Source organism: Muntiacus reevesi, chromosome 2, assembly GCF_963930625.1.
Source record: "Muntiacus reevesi chromosome 2, mMunRee1.1, whole genome shotgun sequence".
Lineage (NCBI taxonomy): Eukaryota > Metazoa > Chordata > Mammalia > Artiodactyla > Cervidae > Muntiacus > Muntiacus reevesi.
In genome coordinates this window covers 45,231,532-45,255,381 of record NC_089250.1, presented here as the reverse complement: position 1 = coordinate 45,255,381, position 23,850 = coordinate 45,231,532, and the positions used below count along the sequence as shown (strand labels likewise).

General features: G+C 43.0%; 1 protein-coding gene and 1 pseudogene across 2 annotated transcripts in view; both read right to left on the bottom strand.

The window, feature by feature from the left end:
- The window catches only part of LARP4B (La ribonucleoprotein 4B), an 80,641-nt gene extending 62,755 nt beyond the window's left edge, over nucleotides 1-17,886 (bottom strand). For both annotated transcript variants that reach the window (XM_065921413.1, XM_065921415.1), the window contains exon 1: nucleotides 17,628-17,886. The gene's annotated coding sequence lies outside the window, so the exon portion shown is untranslated. The remainder of the gene's footprint in view (nucleotides 1-17,627) is intronic.
- A 4,889-nt stretch (nucleotides 17,887-22,775) lies between these two features.
- On the bottom strand, nucleotides 22,776-23,234 carry LOC136157863 (glycine cleavage system H protein, mitochondrial pseudogene; annotated as a pseudogene).
- Between the last annotated feature and the right edge of the window lie 616 nt (nucleotides 23,235-23,850).

The window sequence follows — 23,850 nt, the reverse complement described above, 5'->3', positions numbered from 1 at the left end:
TAAGAATGCTAAGGTCTCTTCTGATGCCTAGTAACTGTGTGTGATCAAGAGGAGTGAGTCAAGGAACAGAGTATGAGCAGAGAAGATGGCTGAGATAAGGTGCTATCACACAGACGTGTGTTCTGAGGGCTCCAGCATGACAGGGATCATTTTATTTAAAAAAAAAAAATAGCAAATATTCAATTAGGTAAGTAAACAATTTTACCTAAACATGGAACATGGACTGTTAATAACTTCAGAGATTGTCTTTATTAAATAGTGTGTGATCAATCCCCTTTGAGAATCAATTAGAAAAGTCAAAATCTATTACTTTCCATGTCTACTTTGCAGACCTTTGAAACTGATAAAACTCATTAGGAAAAACAAAAATGGTCAAAAAAGCTAAATAAAATCATTAAAGCACAACCCTAGCATTTTGGGACTGGAAGAACATGTGTTATGGGCTTCTCAGGTGGCTCAGTGATAAAAGAATCCGCCTGCCAAGGCAGGAGTTGCACGAGACCCTGGTTTGATCCCTGGTTCAGGAAGATCCCTGAGGGCCTGGCAACCCACTCCAGTATTCGTGCCTGGGAAATCCCATGGACAGAGGAGCCTGGTGGGCTACAGTCTATGGGGTCACAAAGAGTCGGATATGACTTAATTAAACAAAAACAACAAGAAAATAAAACACCACAATGGCAATTAGTTACTCACACATTTGCTTTGTGTTCCTGGTTGGGCTATTCTATTTACCTCACAGCTGTCTGCATCACCCTACTGCTGCTGCTTTTGCAAAGTCGCTCTAATCGTGTCCAATCTGGTGCGACCCCATAGACGGCAGCCCTCCAGGCTCCACCGTCCCTGGGATTCTCCAGGCAAGAACAGTGGAGTGGGTTGCCATTTCCTTCTCCAATGCATGAAAGTGAAAAGTGAAAGTGAAGTCGCTCAGTCGTGTCCGACTCTTCGCGACCCCATGGACTGCAGCCTACCAGGCTCCTCCGTCCATGGGATTTTCCAGGCAAGAGTACTCTGCATCACCCTATAATATCTAAAATGCACACTCCTGTCTCACGCCAGAATAACCTGTGAGTATCTTGGGGCAGATCAGCTATGTACCTTCCACAGCACATTTCCAGATTGTATACTTAACTGAGTCTGTAGGCCTGAATGGTGGTGATGTCTACAGAGCAATGGATGCAGCTTCCAGGAGAGGTGTTACTCTAACTCCTTATTTTTTAAGACTCACCGTCTCTATGATGGTCTGTTTTGTCCACGGAGTCGTCTTAATGATGAATGAAAGAGAACAACCCAATCTCACCGTAGTAGCTGTTTAATTACACTTTTAAACTGGCAGCCAGTATGGAAATATGTATGTCTAAACAGGTGTTGCCAATAAAGTATGAATTTTTTAAAATTTCCTTTTATACATACATACCTGTGCTTCTATCAAAAAAGAAAGTAGGAGGAAAAGGTAACTCTTATTCATAGTTTGACCTGGTTCTGCTCCTAGGCAAGGCATAAAATCAAACATAACATGCAAAAACTTATTTCTTAGCCAAGAGTGGGAAAGCATCTACATGAGATGTATATCTTAAAAATTACACTAAAAACTTTTTATACAAAGTGCTTTCAATTTAGAACTAGATAATACTACACAAAAAAATTTAAAAGGTCCCTTCAAGCTTTAAGGCTTAACGTTGGTTTATGACATCTTACCCCAGAATAGTCAATTATTTGAAAAGATTATTTTACTAGGTAATAAGGAATTCTAAATAAACTATTTGAAACAACCAAAACAATATGGAGTGGACTTAAAAATTCTTCTCGGGACTCCCCTGGTGGTCCAGTGGCTAAGATTTCATGCTCCCAATGCAGGGGTCCTGGGTTCAATCCCTAGTCAGGGCACTAGATCCCACACGCTGCAACTAACAGACCAGGCACAGCCGAATAAATAAATATATATATTTTTAAAATAAAAATTCTTCTGTTACTCTGCATGTGGTTGTAATGGTTGTTTGGTCAAATTCTGGTAAACATGAGCACAAAGGGAGGAACACATCCTTAGAGTTACAGCCTTCTGTCCCCCAAGTGTAATTTCTTGCTTTTATCATGAGTTGCTTCTTTACCAAGAGAAAAGTATCTCCTAAAACAGTCACATATTTTTTCACCAGAGGGAGAAGAAAATGGAAAGTGCAAGCTTTATTAACTGACATCTTTCTGGACATGACCAGAACTGCTGAGGCCAAGCCTACACTCTGCGCAGGACAAAAGGCAGCACGTCAACGCCACTCAGCCTAACACGGAAGGGGTAAACACACCCAGAATGATGTTCAATTTCACAGCTGAAAGGTTAACGGTCCTGAGTTCAGCCTGTTGAGAATGAACTCTGACCACCATTTGTCTGCTGCTCAACTTGTTTTCACCAAGAACCACCTCCCAGGTTGACAGTGAAGGCCCCCGCAGGGGCCAGGTGTGTAGGGTCTGGCCCGTAGTTTGCCGGGCAGAGCCCTCCTAACCCTTTTCTGCCTCAAGGCCCTCACTTCACCCAAGTCCTCCGCACACCAGTCTGCTCCACTGCTGCGAAGCCCCTTGCAGGCGAGCATCTACACCTCTGTCTCAGCCACACACTCACTGTGCTGACGGAAAGCTTGATGCTTCTACACAGAGCAGGAAAAAACCACTACTGCTGACCTTCCATGTGCAGAACCAACTTCTATAATTTATGTTTACCTTAGGGGACTGCATATATGTAGTTTTGGTTTTTTAACTACAAAGCTTTGGTTCTTTCAATCTGAATATGTGATCATTGAACATGAGATTATTGAAACTCTCCACAAAAATCTTCACTTTCTCTCATTTACATTGGAAAACAAAAAAATGCTGATGGCCAAATACAGCATTTGGTACTAGTATACACTTATACCAAAAGTCAGAATCAATACCGCAAGTCTTTCAAGAGACCCAGAAGTGCTCTTTAAAAATAAACTCTAGACTGTGCATTTCTTAACTCTTCTTCTAGGAGAAAAAGCCTCGAATCATCTCATCCTTCTAATGAATCTTGCATTTCTTCAAGGACTGTCTACCACATTCTATTGTACTTTCTAATTTATAATCGCATAACTGCAGTCTTTCAGTTGAAAAAACATAATACTCTTTCAATACAAGAGGAAGATGGGGGTAGGGTGAGCAGCTCAGAACTCGGCACTCTGAAGTGCTGCATGCACTTCGGAGCTCCTCCAACCCTGTGCTGCTCAAACCAGGATGCGACTTTTTGTGACCCCATGAACCTCAGCACGCCGGGCCTCCCTGTCCATCACCAACTCCCAGAGTTTATTCAAACTCATGTCCATTAAGTTGGTGATGCCATCCAACCATCTCCTTCTCTGTCATCCCCTTCTCCTCCTGCTCTCAATCTTTCCCAGCATCAGGGTCTTTTCAAATCAGTCAGCTCTTGGCATCAGGTGGCCAAAGTACTAGAGTTTCAGCTTCAACATTAGTCCTACCAATGAACACCCAGGACTTATCTCCTCTAGGATGGACTGGTTGGATCTTCTTGCAGTCCAAGGGACTCTCAAAAGTCTTCTCCAACACCACAATTCAAAAACATCAGTTCTTCTGTGCTCAGCTTTCTTTATAGTCCAACTCTCACATCCATTCATGACTACTGGGAAAACCATAGCTTTGACTAGATAGACCTTTGTTGACAAAGTAATGTCTCTGCTTTTTAATATGCTGTCTAGGTTGGTCATAACTTTCCTTCCAAGGAGGAAGCATCTTTTAATTTCATGGCTGTAGTCACCATCTGCAGTGATTTTGGAGCCCCCAAAAATAAAGTCATCACCTTAGTTTTTTGTATGTTGCATTTTAAGCCAGTTTTCTCACTACTCTCACCTTCATCAAGAGGCTCTTTATTTCCTCTTCACTTTCTGCTATTAGAGTGGTATCATCTACATATCTGAGGTTGCTGATATTTCTCCCAGAAATCTGGATACCACCTGGTGATTCATCCAGCCTGGCATTTCACATGATGTTCTATGCATTTAAGTTAAGTTAAATGATCAGGGTGACAATATTCAGCCTTGTTGTACTCCTTCCCTAATTTTGAACTAGTCCATTGTTCCATGTCCAGTTCTACTTGTTGCTTCTTGACCCACATACAGGCTTCTCAGGAGACACGTAAGGTGGTCTGGTAATCCCATCTCTTTAAGAATTTTCCAGAGTTTGTTGTGATCCACCTAGTCAAAGGCCTTACTGTAGTCAATGAAGCAAAAGTAGATGTTTTTTCTGGAATTTCCTTGCTTTCTCTATGATCCAACAGATGTTGGCAACTTATCTCTGGTTACTCTGCCTTTTCTAAACCCGTTTGTACATTTGGAAGTTCTCTAAACCTAGCTTGAAGGATTTTGAGCATAACCATACTAGCATGTGAAATGAGTACAACTGTATGGTAGTCTGAATATTCTTTGGCATTGCCCTTCTTTGGGACTGGAATGAAAACTGACCTTTTCCAATCCCGTGGCCATGGTTGATTTTTCCAAATTTGCTGACATATTGAGTGCAACACTTTAACAGCATCATCTTTTAGGATTTTAAATAGCTCTGCTGGAATTCCATCACCTCCGCTAGCTTTGTTCATAGTAATGCTTCCTAAGGCCCACTTGACTTCACATTCCAGGATGTCTGGTTCCAGATGAGTGACTACACCAGTGTGGTTATCCAGATCATTGAGATCTTTCTTTGTATAGTTTTTCCCTGTATTCTTGCCACCTCTTCTTAATCTCTTCTGCCTCTCTTAGGTCCTTACAGTTTCTGTCGTTTATTGTGCCCATCCTTGCATGAAATTGGTATCTCCAATTTTCTTGAAGAGATTTCTCGTCTTTCTCATTCTGTTGTTTTCCTCTATGTTTCTGTGTGAATATTTGTGTGTTTGTGTGTGCATACATGTAAATATGCACTTGGGGTCCGAACATAGAGAAGAGTTAAATGCAAAGTGATAGAGTAAAAAAGTGCATTTAATTCTCAAAATAACAACTCACAGAAGTTCCTAGATGGCAAACACACAAGATCTACTATTAGTATTAAAAGTAGAAGTAAAAGATCCTTTTGAAAATGCGCTGAAAGTCACAAGTCCTTGCACTGGAAGAAGTGGATGGAGACCAGAAACATGAAACACCGACCCAGGAGCCTGAGGTCTCTCCCCACACAAGTCCACCTGCACCACCCAGCAGGGCATGGGAGGAGGACGTAACAGCAGGAACTCTGCTCCGCAGGGGTGGTTTTACCTCCCGTGAGTGTCTTTAGGGCGCATCAGCACAGGGCACGTGCTCAAACAAGTGGCACTGAGTCAGGCACCGGCCCCACGGAGCTATGAAACACAGAAGTCTCCCACTTTGCCAAAGTTCACGTGTACAAAGGGCCTATATTAGTCCTGTTTTTGCTAACCAAGAGATCTGAAGAGAATTTCTGCTTTTGCGAAAATCAAAACCAGTTTTCTGAGTCTGTTTTGCAGCAAAGCTATAGAAGCAGCGCTCACCTGAGCAGTGAGCAACCCCTCCAAGCTCCTTCCCCGAGACATGCAACTCAGCAACCAGTCAACACCTGGCTGTGAGCAGTGTCTCCACCTATTCTGTGCTTCTCTGAACAAGATGCATCCTAAGGTAATTGCTTCTTTACTTTGGCTTATGGAAGGTTCCACTTCCAGACAGGACAGGGAGAAACTATGCAACACTGTACTCAGAAAGTAGCAGTCACAGAGTCCAAGCATACTCTAACCACCAGCCTCAGAGATAAGGTGTGACAACTGAACACTCTCTCATGTTCACCAAAAGGACAGCAAATCGGTTAATATTAAAATACATCAAATACCCCCCTAACAGGGAGCTCTCCTTAAAAAAGTGATACCATGTTTGATTTCAGAAAAATAAATGACCCAATCAAAAAATGGGTCAAAGAACTAAACAGACATTTCTCCAAAGAAGACATACAGATGGCTAACAAACACATGAAAAGATGCTCAACATCACTCATCATCAGAGAAATGCAAATCAAAACCACAATGAGGTACCATTACACGCCAGTCAGGATGGCTGCCATCCAAAAGTCTACAAGCAATAAATGCTGGAGAGGGTGTGGAGAAAAGGGAACCCTCTTACACTGTTGGTGGGAATGCAAACTAGTACAGCCACTATGGAAAACAGTGTGGAGATTTCTTTAAAAACTGGAAATAGAACTGCCATATGACCCAGGAATCCCACTTCTGGGCATACACACCGAGGAAACCAGATCTGAAAGAGACACGTCCACCCCAATGTTCATCGCAGCACTGTTTATAATAGCCAGGACATGGAAGCAACCTAGATGCCCATCAGCAGATGAATGGATAAGGAAGCTGTGGTATATATACACCATGGAATATTACTCAGCTGTTAAAAAGAATCCATTTGAATCAGTTCTAATGAAATGGATGAAACTGGAGCCCATTATACAGAGTGAAGTAAGCCAGAAAGATAAAGAACATTACAGTATACTAACACATATATATGGAATTTAGAAAGATGGTAACGATAACCCTATATGCAAAACAGAAAAAGAGACACAGAAGTACAGAACAGACTTTTGAACTCTGTGGGAGAAGGTGAGGGTGGGATGTTTCAAAAGAACAGCATATATATTATCTATGGTGAAACAGATCACTAGCCCAGGTGAGATGCATGAGACGAGTGCTCGGGCCTGGTGCACTGGGAGGAACCAGAGGAGTCGGGTGGAGAGGGAGGTGGGAGGGGGGATCGGGATGGGGAATACGTGTAACTCTATGGCTGATTCATGTCAATGTATGACAAAACCCACTGAAATGTTGTGAAGTAATTAGCCTCCAACTAATAAAATAAAATTAAAAAAAAAAAAAGTGATGCCATGTTTGAAAAAAAAAATTACATTTCACAGTTATGAGTTTAAAAGGATATACTACTTTGGATAATCCTTCAATGTGATATTCCAACAGGATCACAAGCCCTAGCCCACTTAGGATCATACTCTAACAGACGACAAAGTAAGTAGCATCACAATAAAAGTTCCAAGCAACTAGGAGAACCAGAATCAGCTCCAATAATCCTGAATTACTGCTCAACAAGGTAAACAACCTTTTCTCAGTCTTGTCCTGTGGGCTACCACGATCTCAACAATCATCACTATAAAACTGCCATTAAAACTTTCTAGTTAAAGCAAGCATTTCTGATGCTTAGCTATGCTGTGTTTACAGCTCTCAAATCTACCAGGTTACTAGACCTAAGACACCTTTATGCAAGACACCCATGCTTTGAGAACTATTTGCAGTGGATTTGGAAGCAGAAGTCAGGCAAACTCCATTTTCTGCTCTTCTCCCATTGTGTGGTATAAGGTACCTGTCTCCAGGCCTCAGTTTCCCAAGCAGCAAGGCAGGTGCTCCAAAGAACAAATGGGGGGAAGAGCCAGGGCTCTGGGTCCAAGTCACAGCCTGGTCCTCGGTGGAGGAGGGCCCAGCTGCCTGCACTCAGGCCTCCAGTATAGAACACTGCAGACTGCGAAGGCACATATTTTAGCAAAGATGGCTGTGGAGGAGCCGGACTGAAGGCCTGAGTGGTGCTCAGAGCTCAGGACAGATCCCAGTTTGCACAGAAACAGACAGGCGGTAGGTGTGAACAGATGGGCACCGCTTCCAAAGCCTGAAGGCCAAGGCCTACACCAGGCACAGATGTTAAGGTCTGAACACTTCAGGAAGGAGACCACGGAATTTCACTTAAGCTAGTTCTCAAAGACAAGTCTGAATATATGATACAAACTAGAAGACCTGGCTAACAGGAAGGATTTTAAATGGATTAAAGCTAATAGGTTAAACTATCTAAAATACAAAGAAAACCCTTAATTTTCCTGAAATATATACATTAATTCAACGTTTTAAAAAGCATAGTTCAATGGTTGCTTTACAAATATGCGTTAAAAACAAAACAATAAAATATTGACTGGGCTTCCTTGGTAGTCCAGTGGCTAAGACTCTGCGCTCCCAATGCTGGGAGTCCAGGTTTGATCCCTGGTCAGGAAACTAGATCCCACATGCTACAACTAAAAGTTCATATGACACAACTGAAAGATCCCACATGCCACAATTACCACTTGGCACAGCTGGACAAATGCATATTTTTTTTTTTAATGTTGACTCCAAAGTCTATAGTGTACATAAAATTAACACTTTTACCGATTCAATTTTTCTTTTAAAACTCCTCTGTTCAGGTATAAACTGAAGAGTATCCCACCGAGTTCTACACTAGTGCCAAGGAGAACATAGCTTAGAGAGGAGACCAGAGTCACAGCCCTCACTCTGCCACCAGCCAACCATCTGTACTCCCAATTTTACTTCTGTGGGATTTCGTCTCTGTATCTTTAGAGCTCTAACATCCTAGGAAAATAACCACAATATTACACTTTTTTCTTTTGGAAGTTGTTTTCAGAAGCTATTATCAAATCTCAGTTAATAAAATAATGTAGACCAAAACGCAAAGTCTCAGAAAATGACTTACTTCAAAGTGTTATTTCATCCACACCAAACATTACATGAATAGTAAAAAAGGATTAAAGCTCCCCCTCAATCTTGTAATTACAGGCAGGTAACAACGACATTAATAAAAAACAAACTACTCCATGTAACTGAATTAAGGCTGCTTTATGTGTATTGGTAATTATTATTAAACACTTGGTACAAACAGACACTTGCTCCTTGGAACGAAAGCTATGACAAACCTAGGCAGCATATTAAAAACCAGAGACATCACTTTGCCCACAAAGGTTCATAGAGTCAAAGATATGGTTTTTCCAGTAGTCATGTACGGATATGAGAATTACACCATAAAGAAGGCTGAGTGACACAGAACTGATGTTTTCAAATTATGGTGCTGAAGAAGAAAGACTCTTCAGAGTCCCTGGGACTGCAAGGAGATCAAACCAATCAATCTTAAGGGAAACGAACCCTGAATATTCACTAGAAGGATTGAGGCTGAAGCTCCAATACTGTGGCCATGTGATTTGAAGAGCCAACTCATTGGAAAAAATCTTGATGCTGGAAAAGACTGAAGGCAAGAAAAGGGTGGTGGCACAGGAAAAGACGGTTAGATAGCATCACTGACTCAATGGACATGAACTTGAACAAACTCTGGGGGGCAGTGGAGGACAGGGAAGCCTGATGTGCTGCAGACCATGGGGTCACAAAGAGCCAGACACGACTTAGCGACTGAACAGCAACATTTATTCTTCACCAATTATCAATAAGCCTAACCACACTCCACCGCAAACTATAAACTGGAAGTTAATGATCCAGCTTTCATTTGCCCCACTCAGAATATTACCTAGCTAGCTCAGGAGTCTCACCCGATTCATAGTTTGCATTCCACGCTTTTGGTCACCCAGGGTCAACCGTGGTCCAGAAACATCGAATGGAAAATCCCAGGAAAACAATTCGTAAGTTTTCAATGGTGCACGTCTGCAGAGCGCGACCTGATCTTGCACGGTACCCGATCCTGCACTGTCCCGCCTGGACGTGACTCATACCTGTGTGCAGCGTACCCCACCTGTTAGTCACTCTGCTGCCGGCTGGTCATCAGATCAGCTATCACAGTGTGACAGCGCTGGAGTTCAAGGGACTCTTATTTAATAACTGCCCCAGAGGGCAACGGCTGGATGGCATCATCGACTCAATGGACATGAGTTTGAACAGCTTGTGAGAAATGATGAAGGACTGGGAAGCCTGGCATGCAATCCATGGGGTCACAAAGAGTCAGATACAACTAAGCAACTGAACAACAACCAAAGCGCAGGAGTCATGATGCTGGCAATTGAGAAATGCCAAACAGAAGCTGTAAAGTACTTTCTTTAAGTGAAAAGGTAAAAGTTTCTCACTTAGTAAAGGAAAAAAAATTGTATGCTGAGGTTATTATCTATAGTAGGAACACTGTGAAACTGTGAAGGAAAAAGAAATTTGTGCTAGTTTTTTTGTTGCACCTCAAAGTACAAAAGTTATAGCCACAGTGCTTGAAAAATGACTAGCAAAGATGGAAAAGACATTAAATTTGTATAAAGCATTTTGAGATCACACTCACATAATTTTTATTTTGGTACATGGTTATAATTGTCATATTTTTTATTAATTACTGTTCATCTCTTACTGTGCCTCATCTATAAATTAAACTTTACCCTAGGTATGTACTTATAGGAAAAAACAGTATATATACAGGTTACGGCATTACTCACAGCTTTAGGTATCCACCAGGGGTCTTTGAAGGTGTTCCCCACAGACAAGAGGGCATCACTATAATGTGATTTGTGGCCATACAGTGACTTTGGGAAAACACCTGCCCTATAGAGTTTTTACCTTGACCTATAACCCTTTGATTTCATGAAATACTTGAGGTTAAAAGATTAAAAACCTCCACAATAAAAACCATACTCTTGACATTCTAAAGATCAAAGGAACAGTATGCTAAGAGTGTCTATGACAGAAAATACCAAACGTTATGGTCATTCAGGGTAAGAAGTCCAAAAGGGAGGGAATATCTGTATACATATGGTTGACTCATTCAACTATACAGTAGAAATTAGCACTACATTATACAGTTGGACATTGGACAACTGTACAACACTGCACAGTCCATTGTCCATGGACTGTACAACACTGTAGAGTCCATGGGATTCTCCAGACCAGAACACTGGAGTGGGTACTCTTTCCTTCTCCAGGGGAATCTTCCCAATCAGGGATCAAACTCAGGTCTCCCTCATTGTAGGCAGATTCTTTACCAGTTGAGCCACAAAGGAAACCCTGTAAAGCAACCATACTCCAATAAAAATTAATTTAAAAAAGTAAAAGTTATGTCATTTAGGATCCCAATGCACTCTTTTGCAGGGAAACACTTCACTTTTAACTGGAAGTTTCCCCAGGTCACAGGTTTTCAAATCCTGTGTGCCTGAATGCTTCTGTAGTTTTATTTGATGATCCTATTTTCTACTTCCGGTCCTTTCATGGTTAGGTTAACTCTCCTGCACTGAGCCCTGAAAGATAATAATTCCAGCAGAATGTAGGAAAACTCATCAACGTATACAAAGAAATGGGAAGAGCTATGAAAAACTAAGGGCCACATGCACAGGGACCAAGTACTAGGAGCTGCTTACACTCACTGCATCTTTCCGTCTTCACTGACTGCCCTTCCCCTCCCTAGATGTTTAAGGTGTGAAGAAGCAAATACTGCTGATTCATAGTTACTCATTTGTGCAATGGTCTGTACTCCAAGTGACCTACGAAGGGAAACTGGAAATAGCATTCTAGTCTGACAGGAAATATCACTGGAGATACAGATACAAACTCAAATGAAATTAAGGACCTTACAATAGTACCAGGGAAAGTTTACCCCAAAGGATTTCCACACTGAGCTTCTGCACTAAATGATAATCAGCTGCGTGAATCTTTTCATCTTCTAAAAAGTACAAGCAAAGATAACATGCTTTTGCCTGTCCAGATGTTTAAAAGGCAGTTCTCTTCACAAGGACTTCAAGTCTGCTTTTAAAGGTTGCTGGCATTCCCTGACCATGGGAGCTGTGAGAAGTCAGCCTGCAATGGATTACAGTACATGCTACATGCAGTGTTTATAACATACACACACAAAGGTGACCCTTAACAACACAGGCTTGAACTAAGATCCACTTTTACATGGATTTTTTGTCAATAAATGTACACTACAGTACTGCATGACCCAAGGTTGGTTGAGTCCACAGAAGTGGAACCACAGATACAGAGAACCAACCGGAAAGTCCTACTCCGATTTTCAACTGCACAGAGGACTGGCGCCCCAACCCCTGTGTTGTCCAAGGGTCAACTGCACACCGCAAAACATTACACAGATGGTAAAATCTCAACAACAAAATACAGAGACACAAGTAATCAACAAATGAAAATGTTCAGAAAGTATAAAGTACTTAGAGGTTTTAAAGGACTTGATCATTTAAAAAAATATTTGAAAAAGGAATGTTTAATATACTAAGAAAAAAATAACCACTACTGAAGCAACACGTACATCTATATCCAACCGGTCACTATGCTTTTAATCACCGCATTTTCGAGCCTGACAATAAAACAAAGCTTTTCAAAATTTGAAAATAAAATGTTCTCATTTTTCAGAGATGTTTCTAAAAAAGGAATCTGTTAATTAGTCTGCCTTAATAAAAGCTGAAATAACAAATATACTTTAAACAAGTGAGAAACGCTAGCAGACTTTTAAGGCATATTGTTAAAGTATCTTTTACACACACACAATTATCTGCAATATAAGTGAAAGGGATTCTAAGCAACATATTCTTCATTTAGACCAGGGCTTGGACTGTTCCACTGTGATAAACACAAGTGAAAGCAAGAGGGCTTGCCACCCTGGGGCCAAGTAATACTAGTCTACTGCAGCCATCCCTCCCTGTGGACACAACTCTCAGTAAAGCAGGACCACTTAAAAGAGGCAATCCTGGTCACACAATTCTCCAGTTTAAAGCCCCCTGACTGCACCCCACTGTTCTTAGGAGAGAGAGCACAGTTCTCACCCACGCACAGTTCTCACCCACGCCAGGAGCTCCAGACACCCAGGACCCCCTGCTGCCTCACTCACCTCCCCCAGAGGCAGCCTCTCCAAAGGAGTTCTGAGCTCAGCCTCTGCACCCTTATGCTCTGCCCGGAAGGCGCCCCCCTCTTCACTGTTCGAGGCTACATGATGACCTCCTGGCACAACATGACTGACTGTCTCTCTGCCTCACAGTGAGAACTGCTTATCCCTTTTTGTTCACCAGTACAACCGTGGTATTTACTCATCAATTATTTAGTGGACACCATGTTCTAAGGTCTGGGTTCACAGCAATGAACAGAAGAGACACAAACCTTCCACTGCAGAGTTTACACTGAAGTACAAGAAAACAGAAGGTACATGGAATACAGAAATTACAAGGCATATTATAACTAGGTACTAAGTGATACAAACAAAAACAAAGCAGGAAAGGGGGATGAGGGGTGTCTGCTACCCTCCATGCAAAATACAAATGACTGTCCTGATGGGGCTGCTCAAGGAAATGTGTGGTGCAGAGTCCTCAACAAGATTCACGTACAAAAGCTTTAAGAGTCCAAATGCAGGTCTATTTCACTTCAAGTAAAACAATTCACGGTATTACTTCCTTCTAGATCAAAAGCCTTAGAGAAAAGCTCTGGTATCATTCATCTTTGTACTGCTAATGTTTGGTTGATCAAAGAAGGAATGAATGAAGCCTTTCCTCTCAGCAGTCCTGCTTTGCACCAGGTCCTGAAGCAATGATTCTCCATAAAGAATAAAAAAATGGAAAAATCCACTCAGTAATACATTTTCATTATTGTAACTGCTTTGTTTTTGGCTGATATAATTTAATTTAAAGCAAAAAAAGAAAGAAATTTGTTCTCAAAAGGTACACATTTTTAAAGACTGAGAAAGAATATCCTCAAGAGATCACCTAGTTAAATCATTCCACCTACAATACTGTATGCTTTGCATATAGCTATCAAATCTGTTAACATTTTGTTAAGTATAATGTTTTATGCATTTTCTATTGAATTCTTTTCGAGTAAAGATTTTCCTCTTTGTTCAAGAAACCATGCAAAAAATTCTTCTAAAACTGAAGTAGGAAGTGTCTTATCCCTCCAGTAAAACAAAGCTTACAACATCTGTAGTGTATGTGGTCCTGGGCTGGGCAGAGGTTAGGGACATAAAAGGATCTCGCCCACAAGGAGCCTATGTGAATTAATCGATGCAATGCCTTGCAGTGCTACGGAAACAGAAAAGTGCTCAGCACAACCTTAAAAATTAAGGCAAGGATTCCTGAAATACCTTTATAAAGATGGATTAAGGAGCGAAGTTAAAAGAAAAAAGACCTTCAACGGCAGGCAAAGAAACTACAGACAGCAAAGACAACGCCAAGGTTTGAGGGAAGGGCTGTGGTCAGCACAGGCCAACAAAAGGTGGTCCAGCCGGCAAAGAGAAAGCCGAGGTGGCAAGGCCACCATCTTAGTTAGGTGGGGGACAGTCACTAAGGAGTTTTCAAAAAGGCTTTTAAAGCTTCAGGATATGCCTTTAAAGCAATCTCTGGCTACAGCATGACAAAAATGGTGTGTGCAAATAAAAACAAGCATTTTATTTTTATCCCACAAATAAATACCACCCTAATTTATCAGTTTTTGAGCCAAAACTTTTGCATGTCATATTTCATTAAGAACATTTTCAGTGAAGACTTGACTGAACTTAAGCTAAGTAGGAAGTGCTCTGCATGTTACAGAACGCACTATGTGGCCCAGGTCTCGCTACAGCAGGGAGACAGGGCTGTCAGTGAAGAGGGAACCAGACCATGACAGAAGGCATAAGAGGCACCACTCACCTGCAACCCTTCCTGAGTACAAAGGTGCCACAACAGCCTCACTAGAAAATATGGCCAAAGAGTTTATAAAGGCACTGAAGTGACAAAAGGTACGGGGCTCTGTGGGCGAGGAGGATGAGAAGGAAGGAGAAACAAGCTGAGTCAATCATTTTGCCTGACCATAAGGAAGACATTTACACATGGGAAAAATAAGTGTTAGAACATGAAGAAAAAAACATTTCCATGTTGGAATTATTCTCCCCCTTTTAGTAAGAGAACCTAATGGTTATCTACCTTACAATTCCACATTCTAATAAAGAAATTCATTTTGCGATCAAGATAACTTCAGAAGTAGAGTAGCTCCAAACATATCACAAGTGCAACAATTAGGAGCAAAAAGTTCAAACTGAACTAAATTAAAATCTGGTCTGGTGAGTTTAACCCTCTCAGAAGGCTGTGCCTCCTATACTGTGCTCTAAAATTAGCTCTTACAGAAAAAGGAGAACTCTTTACAGGAATAAAGTTTTACAAAAACAGCGTAAGTGACCCAACCCTGCAGCAATGTCTGTTTAACAATGTACTTTTAATAAACACAGCTTTACTGCTTGTTTTCTTCTCTTCATCAGAAAAGCTGAATCAATGGTCTCATAGGAGGAATCATAATACATGTGATTTTCTTGCATTTACCAATCTGAAAAAAAATCCTTAAATATGGGAGAACTCTGCAACAGAGTACAAGCATGAACCCAATTTGAAACTTGTGCCTTACACATTAAGATGAAAGCAAATGAGATTTAACTATATTTATAGAGCTTTTTGCAACCTCAAGGAACCATCATAAAGATAATACAAGTTACTTAAATTAGAAGACCTAGATTATAATCCTAGTTTTCACTATAGAAAGTATTAACTCCAGCAGGACACTTTGTAATAATGGTGAAAGGAGTCTGTTGGCCACTTCTTGGTGGGTAACATCAACTGCAGCTCTATCACTGTAAAAACCTGTAAGATTGTTGAAATCTATGTAGAGTAGTGGGGCTACTTTAAGGCATTGTTTATTGTTTATTACCATTAAAAACATGATGTTCCCATCTTGCACTTCAGTATGTATTTTAGAATTACTTTATGATATATGAAGGCTGCTTCATTAAAAACAAGTGTTTTATGTCCATGTATAGCAAAAACCACTACAATACTGTAAAATAATTAGCCTCCAACGAATAAAAATAAATGGAAAAAAAAAAGTGTATCTTTCCACAGATTTTAAACATGCATTTATGAAAATTTGTGCTTATCTGTGAAAACTGTATTAGTATGAATAAATTCTCCAAACCTCAATTTTTTAGAAGTAGAATCCCTAGGAACATTAAATGAAATCCAAATTTTCCCTAAAGGTGCTGCCATTTAATTCCAGCTATTCTTCAACAAAACACATAAAAATGAATGCCAAGAAATTTCTGTACTCAAACTATCATCCATTCTCCCCAGCTATTACTCAAATATAGTATAACTCCTTTCTCCAAATAAATATCCTGTCCTCAGAACTTGCTTTCTCTGCCCAAATGCCTGTGATAAACTAAAAACCAAAAAATTATGTTAATAAATTAAAATTGTTAGTCACCAAAAGAATATTGACAATAGTAGTAAGGTAAACACCATTTCCAAATTCTAAATAAGAACTTAACAATACAACAAAATATTAAAAACAACCAACATCAACATGTTACAAATAGCCCCATGAAGCTGTTATTATTACTATTCCTCTTTCAGATATGAAGAAAGTGAAGCACCCAAAGGGTAACTTCTAATCAATAAGAAACCATGTCTATCTGTCTTCACACGCCCATTTTTTCACCTTAAAAAGTCAGCTCATCAAGTTTTCAAAATACAGGATGAAATGTATTTCTAAGTGTAAGTTTCAAAGCGAAGTACACAAATTAAATGTATGGTTGACTAATAAACTTGCTAATCTAATGCCTTTGAGAAAGTATTCCACCATAGCAACTCAAACAAAGTTCTATCAAGCGGTTTCATATAGCCTGATTACAAAACTGCCTTGCAGAATATTAAATACAGAGAAAAACTGACAAGCCACAACCATTTCAATTTCTGTAAACTATCCCAACAGTAAATTAGAAGGAGCCAGGTAGGTGGGAAAGTATGCAAATTGCACACTGCACATACTGACCTCCACAGAAATGAACATCACTCTTCCCCACTGTGGTCTTTGCAAACTACAATTCAGAACCTATTTCAAAAGCATTTTATATACTTAACACAAAAAAAGAGACCAGATAAATATCACAAGAAAAACTTTAAAAAGGAGAAATAAACTTCAATGTTTATAACATTCGTCTTCACGTTGGTATTATCTTTTTTAAAAACCCTGACAGAAACTCATTTCCCTGCACAATTCAGGGAAATCTTCGCGTTCCTTCAGTTCTCCAAAACTTTAAGCTTCTACTTAACATTTAGGGCAAGTTACAGCGCAGCCAGGCAGAGGGTCTCGAACGCACAGGATAGCTACCCTACAGAAAATCTTCTCAAGTTTCAACTCAGCCTAAATTAAAGACCATTTTACGTAGAAATGAGGGGGAAAGCAAGATGACCTGCACGGAAAGTTGCAATACAAAATTACAGTGAAGTCTGAACAAGTCTTAAGCTTGACGTTCTGATTGGACACGACTGAGAAGCAGGTGGTGAGAGACTCCTGATCTGCCTCTTCCTCGAGCACAGGGCATCTTTAGAATTTTTTCCCATTTCTTCCAGACTGCGTGTGCTCAAGCCTCTCAGAGGAGAGTGGGCGCGTCCCAAGCACACCGAGAGCAACAGGATTCCACTTCCTGGTCCGAGGGACCCGGGCCCTCCCCGCCCGGCCGGCCGCGATCCCGGGCCCGGGCGGAGGGCAGGGCGAGGCCGCCGCAGTGCGGGCTGGACGGCTGCGCTGCCCGGACCCTGCCCCGGCTCCCAGGACCGCGGAACGGCCCTGCTTGGCCCCAGCCCTAACCGCCGCCCCGACCCGGCCCCGGCGCGCACTCAGGCCCCTCGGCCTGCGCCCCGGCCCGGCTGCGCCAGCCCGGCCCTGCCCGGCCGCGTCCTCCGGGAAGATGGCGGCCCATGACAGGCGGGCGCGGCGCGGGTCCGAGGCGGCGGCCGGGCGCGGCGCGGCGGGAGCGTGAGTGGGGAAGAGCAGCCCGCCCGCCCGCCGCCGCGCTCACCTGTCAGCGCCGCCGCCGCCGCCGCCCGGCCGCCGACCGCCGCAGCCCCGGTGCCCGGCGACCGCGCCACACGCGGACGGGCTGTGAGGGAGGGGCGGGAGCAGGGGCGCGGCCGGCCCGGACGAGCGGCGGGGGTCGGAGCGGCGCGGGCTGGCGGCGGGACAGCAGCGGCTCCTTCCCGTTTCAGGCCGAAAAGGTCTCAACCTCGCGACTCCAGCGCCCCAACGCTCCTTCCCGTTCGCATGAGAACACACAGCTCCCGCTTCCGGGACCTGCCGGAAGTCCCTCCCCTCGCGCTCGCGCGCCCGCTACTTCCCACTGGGTCCGCCGACAGGCGCTCGGCGCCCTTACGTCATGTCGACACGACGTCTCGATTGGCCTCGCGCGGCGCCGGGTCCGCCCCCTCCTCAAGTCCTCCCGGCGCGCGTGCCCCTGCCGGTGGCGCCTGTGATTGGTGGGGGCGCGCACGCAGGCCCGCCCCGCGCACGTAGCCCCCGCCCCAGCCCGCGCACGCCGTCAGCTCGGCCCCTCGCCTCAAGCTGAAGGAGGCGAGTCAGCTGGAGTCCCTGACTCCGCCTCTTTCACTCAGGAACCCTAACTGCCGAAGCCAGTCACCTTAGGGCCCTGACCCCGCCCCCGCTCCCGTCAGCAGAGGGCCGCGACCCAAGTTCCCCTAGGCCCCGGACCCCGGTTCCTGACCCTCTCACCGAGATCAGACTCCGCCCCGAGACTGTATGGCTGTCCGGTGATTGGGTCAGGAAAGACCCCAAAGCGAGCTCTGGAGAAGGGGAAGGCGGCGCCCGCCCACTGCCCGTCAGCCGGCTAAGTTCCCCGCGCTTTCAGAGAAAATGCCGAACACTGGAGACGTCTTCCCAAACCCGAGCTGGTGCCACCTGCCCAACCCGTTCTGAGGGGAGGGGAAACAAAGTGAAGTGTGTTCATGGGTTTTAAGCCTGATTGCCGGCGTGCCTGCTGCGCCCGGCCATGCTTTGTGCAGACATGCATGCGGCCTGAAGGCTGCTCAGGGTCCCCGGTCCAGCCTCACCCGTGCACCGGCGCCTCTTAGCTCTGCTAGACACCCCCAAGGCGCGCCTCGGACTTCGACGTCAGGACTGGGAAGATCACCTATCGACACCGGTGCTGGGCGCTGACTTTCTGCTTTGGGATACGTTGTCACACCCACTCTTTGAGAAACTTGCCGTTTTACTAGTGCTACTTGTGGCAATGTCCCTAAGATAATCACGTAAGACAAAGTTACTCTAAGATTCAAAGCATGTGTCAATACATATTTCAGGGAGAGAAAGTCACCTTTGGCTTTCACTTTCCAAGAGAACCTGTTGCCTACGTTGTAGAGCCCTTCTGAAGGACCTCTACATGGGATCTCGCAGACTGGGGCCCAGGAAGTCATCCCTAGGCGCGGTGATGTGGTCCTCCTTTGAAAGCCTGGGAACCCTCCGGAGTTGGCAAGTTACACTTCCATTTTGTCTGCCTGTGTCTGCGTCTGGCAGAAATTTTGATGCACAGATAAATTCCCGTACAAAAGAGACTAAAGGATAGGAGAATGCTTTATATTAAAATGACGTCTCTCACTTTCCATTAATGTTGTGTGATCCTTCCCAAACAATCAAAACTGGCTTTTTTTTCCTGTGTGATTATCTTAACCTGTACTTCAAAAGAAGCACCCATTTTCACCTTAGGGTGTGCGGTTATATATACCACAGTGAATTTTTATGGCATTTCTACTTAGAAAGATAAGATCAATTTTTTAAAACTACTTCTCATCTAAAACAGTTACAAGTTCTACGTATTCTATCCAAAAGCTGTTTCCTTTTCCCGCTTTTGGTGGTTTTGCCTGCTGTTACTTCTCTCCCAATTAGTTTTAGTAGCCTCACTGCTGGTCTCTGCTTACCCACCATTCACCATGCCAGCTTACATTTCCTTTAAAACCATCCCCCTCTGAGTCCAGACTTCTTGGTTGCCCCAGAGGGTGAAGTCCAAATTATCTTTCATGGGCTAGCAGACCCTTCACAAGCTAGCTCGCAGTCCCCTCGTGTATTTTTTTCTTGCCCTAGGGTTAGATACCGTAACCTTCAAATCACATTCTTTAACAGGCTTTTTTGAAGGCCTTGGGGGTAATCTCTGGGTCTGAATGTGAATGACACACAGGCTTTATACTCTATGTCTCTACCATTTACTGAAAGACCAGTGTGCAATCACCCAAGTGTGCTAAGTCCTGTTAGGGAACAGAACAAAGCGAGGAGCACTAGTTCCAGAGTGTTTGCTGTTCACGAAGTTTTGAGTGGAATGTCTTCATTCCTGAGCACTTTGGTCTTTTGGTGTCCTTCTGCTTCCACTTCTGCTAAAGTCTGGCTTATTTTTCAAGTTACACAAGTGTCAACCATTTGTATCTTTTCCTTCCAGAAAACTGATTTCCCTCCTGGGCCCTGGTAGCCTACATCACATCGCTGCTCTACCTCAAGGTCTGTGCCAAGTGCTGGGGAGATGGCCCAGGGCAGCACCAACCAGAAGACAGATGAACAGATAGCAAGGGATAAAGAGGAGTAAGGATTACCATGGTATGTGCACAGATTGCCCAGGTAGCAAGCACACAGGAGGGTCTGAAGCCAGCTTGGGAAGGAATCAAATAAAGAGATAAGTAGACCAAGGCCAAAGAGACCACAGTGGAGGGGCTGTCAAGACACCTTCCAGCAGGGAGGGAGAACATATTTGAACATGACAGAGCATGAAACCACTCTGGTAAGGTGGGTGGAAGGCATGGGAGGCTGGAGGGGTAAGCATGGTAAGAACCCCAAGGGTCTTCTAAATGCTTAGGATGTTTGAATTTGGTAGTGAGTCAAGATTTTTATTAGGAGGCAAGAGGGGGCTTGTAAAAGGTTTTAAGTTCACAGAGAATCTCTGGCCCCAAAAAGTCATCCAAGTAGAAATGCAATAAGGAACTAACTTAGTCAAATTAGATGGAAGTATCAATCTGAATATCACAGTAACACATTAGAATGCATTGGGAAATAAAAGATTGCATGAGTTCTTACTAAATAGAAATAAATATGTAAGTAAAAAAAGTAATAGAGATGAGGAAGAAAAAGGGAAAGTTGTTCCTTACAGTAAAAGGCTGACTAATGACTGGAGAAGGAATTATTTTTTAAATTACCATGTTGCAACTATGATAGCATTTATTCTGGCAAGAATCATCAGTGAATGATAAAAGTCAGTGAGTAAAACTTGTTGAGTGAAAAGCTGTGTATGCCATTTCACAGCTTTTTAGTTGCTTATTGGTTATTGATTTCAAAGGGGGGAAAGGCATTTTTCCAGTTAATCACGATGGTGTGATCACTCACTTAGAGCCAGACATCCTGAAATGTGAAGTCAAGTGGGCCTTAGGAAGCATCACTATGAACAAAGCTAGTGGAGGTGATGGAATCCCAGTTGAGCTATTTCAAATCCTAAAAGATGATGCTGTAAAAGTGCTGCACTCAGTATGTCAGCAAATTTGGAAAACTCAGCAGAGGCCACAGGACTGGAAAAGGTCAGTTTTCGTTTCAATCCCAAAGAAAGGCAATGCCAAAGAATGCTCAAACTACCACACAATTGCACTCATCTCACATGCTAGTAAAGTAATGCTCAAAATTCCCCAAGCTGGGCTTCAGCAATACATGAATTATGAACTTCCAGCTGTTCAAGCTGGTTTTAGAAAAAGCAGAGGAACCAGAGATCATATTGCCAACATCCATTGGATCATGGAAAAAGCAAGAGAGTTCCAGAAAAACATCAATTTCTGCTTTATTGACTATGCCAAAGCCTTTGACTGTGTGGATCACAATAAACTGTGGAAAATTCTGAAAGAGATGGGAATACCAGACCACCTGACCTGCCTCTTGAGAAACCTGTCTGCAGGTCAGGAAGCAACAGTTAGAGATGGACATGGAACAACAGACTGGTTCCAAATAGGAAAAGGAGTACGTGAAGGCTGTATATTGTCACCTTGCTTATTTAACTTATATGCAGAGTACATCATGAGAAATGCTGGGCTGGAAGAAGCACAAGCTGGAATCAAGATTGCTGGGAGAAATATCAATAACCTCAGATATGCAGATGACACCACACCTATGGTAGAAAGTGAAGAAGAACTAAAGAGCCTCTTGATGAAAGTGAAGGAGGAGAGTGAAAAAGTTGACTTAAAGCTAAACATTCAGAAAACTAAGATCATGGCATCTGGTCCCATTACTTCATGGCAAATAGATGGGGAAACAGTGGAAACAGTGGCTGACTATTTTGGGGGGCTCCAAAATCACTGCAGACGGTGATTGCAGCCATGAAATTAAAAGACGCTTACTCCTTGGAAGGAAAGTTATGACCAACCTAGACAGCATATTAAAAAGCAGAGACATTACTTTGCCAACAAAGTTCCGTCTAGTCAAGGCTATGGTTTTTCCAGTGGTCATGTATGGATGTGAGAGTTGGACTATAAAGAAAGCTGAGCACCAAAGCATTGATGCTTTTGAACTGTGGTGTTGGAGAAGACTTTTTTTTTTTTTTTTACATAATTAAGAAGTTGAATATTTTATTATTAAATTGTTTATTCTCCTGCAAGGCTGTTGCTTCACTGTATAAAAATAGCACCAGCAAACACAGTATATTGCAAAATTAAGACAGTAATATTCTTCACTGGACACTATACAACTAACAAATTTTTTCCACTGGCAGTTATTTCTAGTGGGAAGATCATTTTGACCCAAATCCAAGGATAGCTGTAAGCAAGTTACAGTGTCACATAAGGTATAAGATAACCATGTTATCCTTGAATTACATAATTTTTGTAATTAGTTTTACCAGAGATAGTTTCAGGAATTCTGAATATTATAACTGGAGCCTAGCCTAAAAATCACAGGATGCTGTGAAAAAGATGCACACTGTTTATCTGAAGGCATTAGAAAGTTAAGGGGTATTTTCTTCAGGAAACAGTGTTACAAGTAGTTTCTATTGCTAAAAGTTGCTTTTTAAATAACTATCCACCGCTAATTTAAGACAACTATGCTAGATTAAGTTGTTTCAAAGTAGTTTATTTAGGGATTCCATTTTCATTCCTCAATAGATTTTATGTATTTCTCATTTGCTTCTTCACTCATTAGTTCATCTAGTTCTGAATGTCATCTTGATCAGCCAACCATCTTCATAACAAGACTTGTTGACAAGTCCTGGATTTTCTGCTAGAGCTTTACTAATTTCAGTTACTTCTCCTGATAGAGGAGAATAGAGTTCACTAGCAGCTTTCACACTTTCCAAAGCACCAAACTCCTTTTGTTTGTTCAACTTTGTTCCAACTTCAGGCAGACTACAGTAAACAACATCTCCCAAAGCTTCCTGTGCAAAATTGCTGATTCCCACTGTTCCAATACCGTTTTCTGTTGTTACCCATTCGTGTTTTTCTGTGAATTTCCGCACCGACAGCAGAGCAGGGCCAGTGCGCAGCACCCAGAAGGCACCCGCCGGCAGTCCCCAGGGCCGCAGCGAGCAGGGCGCGCTGGGTGCGGAGATGACGCAAAGGCTGCCGACCTCGGCCCGCAGGCTCCGCACCTCTTGCAGCGTCATGTTTGCACGGATGCAGAGGGTCTCCGCGCTGCACCTAGAGCACCCCAGCCAGCGGGGGCGGGAGGAGAAGACTCTTGAAGAGTCCCTTGGACTACAAGGAGATCCAACCAGTCCATCCTAAAGGATATCAGTCCTGGATGTTCATTGGTAGGACTAATGTTGAAGCTGAAACTCCAATACTTTTGGTCACCTGATGCGAAGGGCTGATTCATCTGAAAAGACCCTGATGCTGGGAAAGATTGAGGGCAGGAGGAGAAGGGGACGACAGAGGATGAGATGGTTGGATGGCATCACCAACTCAATGGACATGAGTTTGAGTAAACTCTGGGAGTTGGTGATGGACAGGGAGGCCTGGCATGCTGTGGTTCATGGGGTCACAAAGAGTCGGACATGACTGAGTGACTGAACTGAACAGAACAGTGGATAAAAATGATGGACCCCATCTTAACTGAGGGATGAAAGTTGGCATCTCCCATAATGGTGCCCTGCTGACATCACGTGATTTTGGTTATGTCATGTTCCAGTCAATCCACAAACTAACCATGATGGCTAATCACAAACTCAAACTGAGGACATTCTACAAAACTGTCACTCTTCAAAAATATGAAGGCCGAGG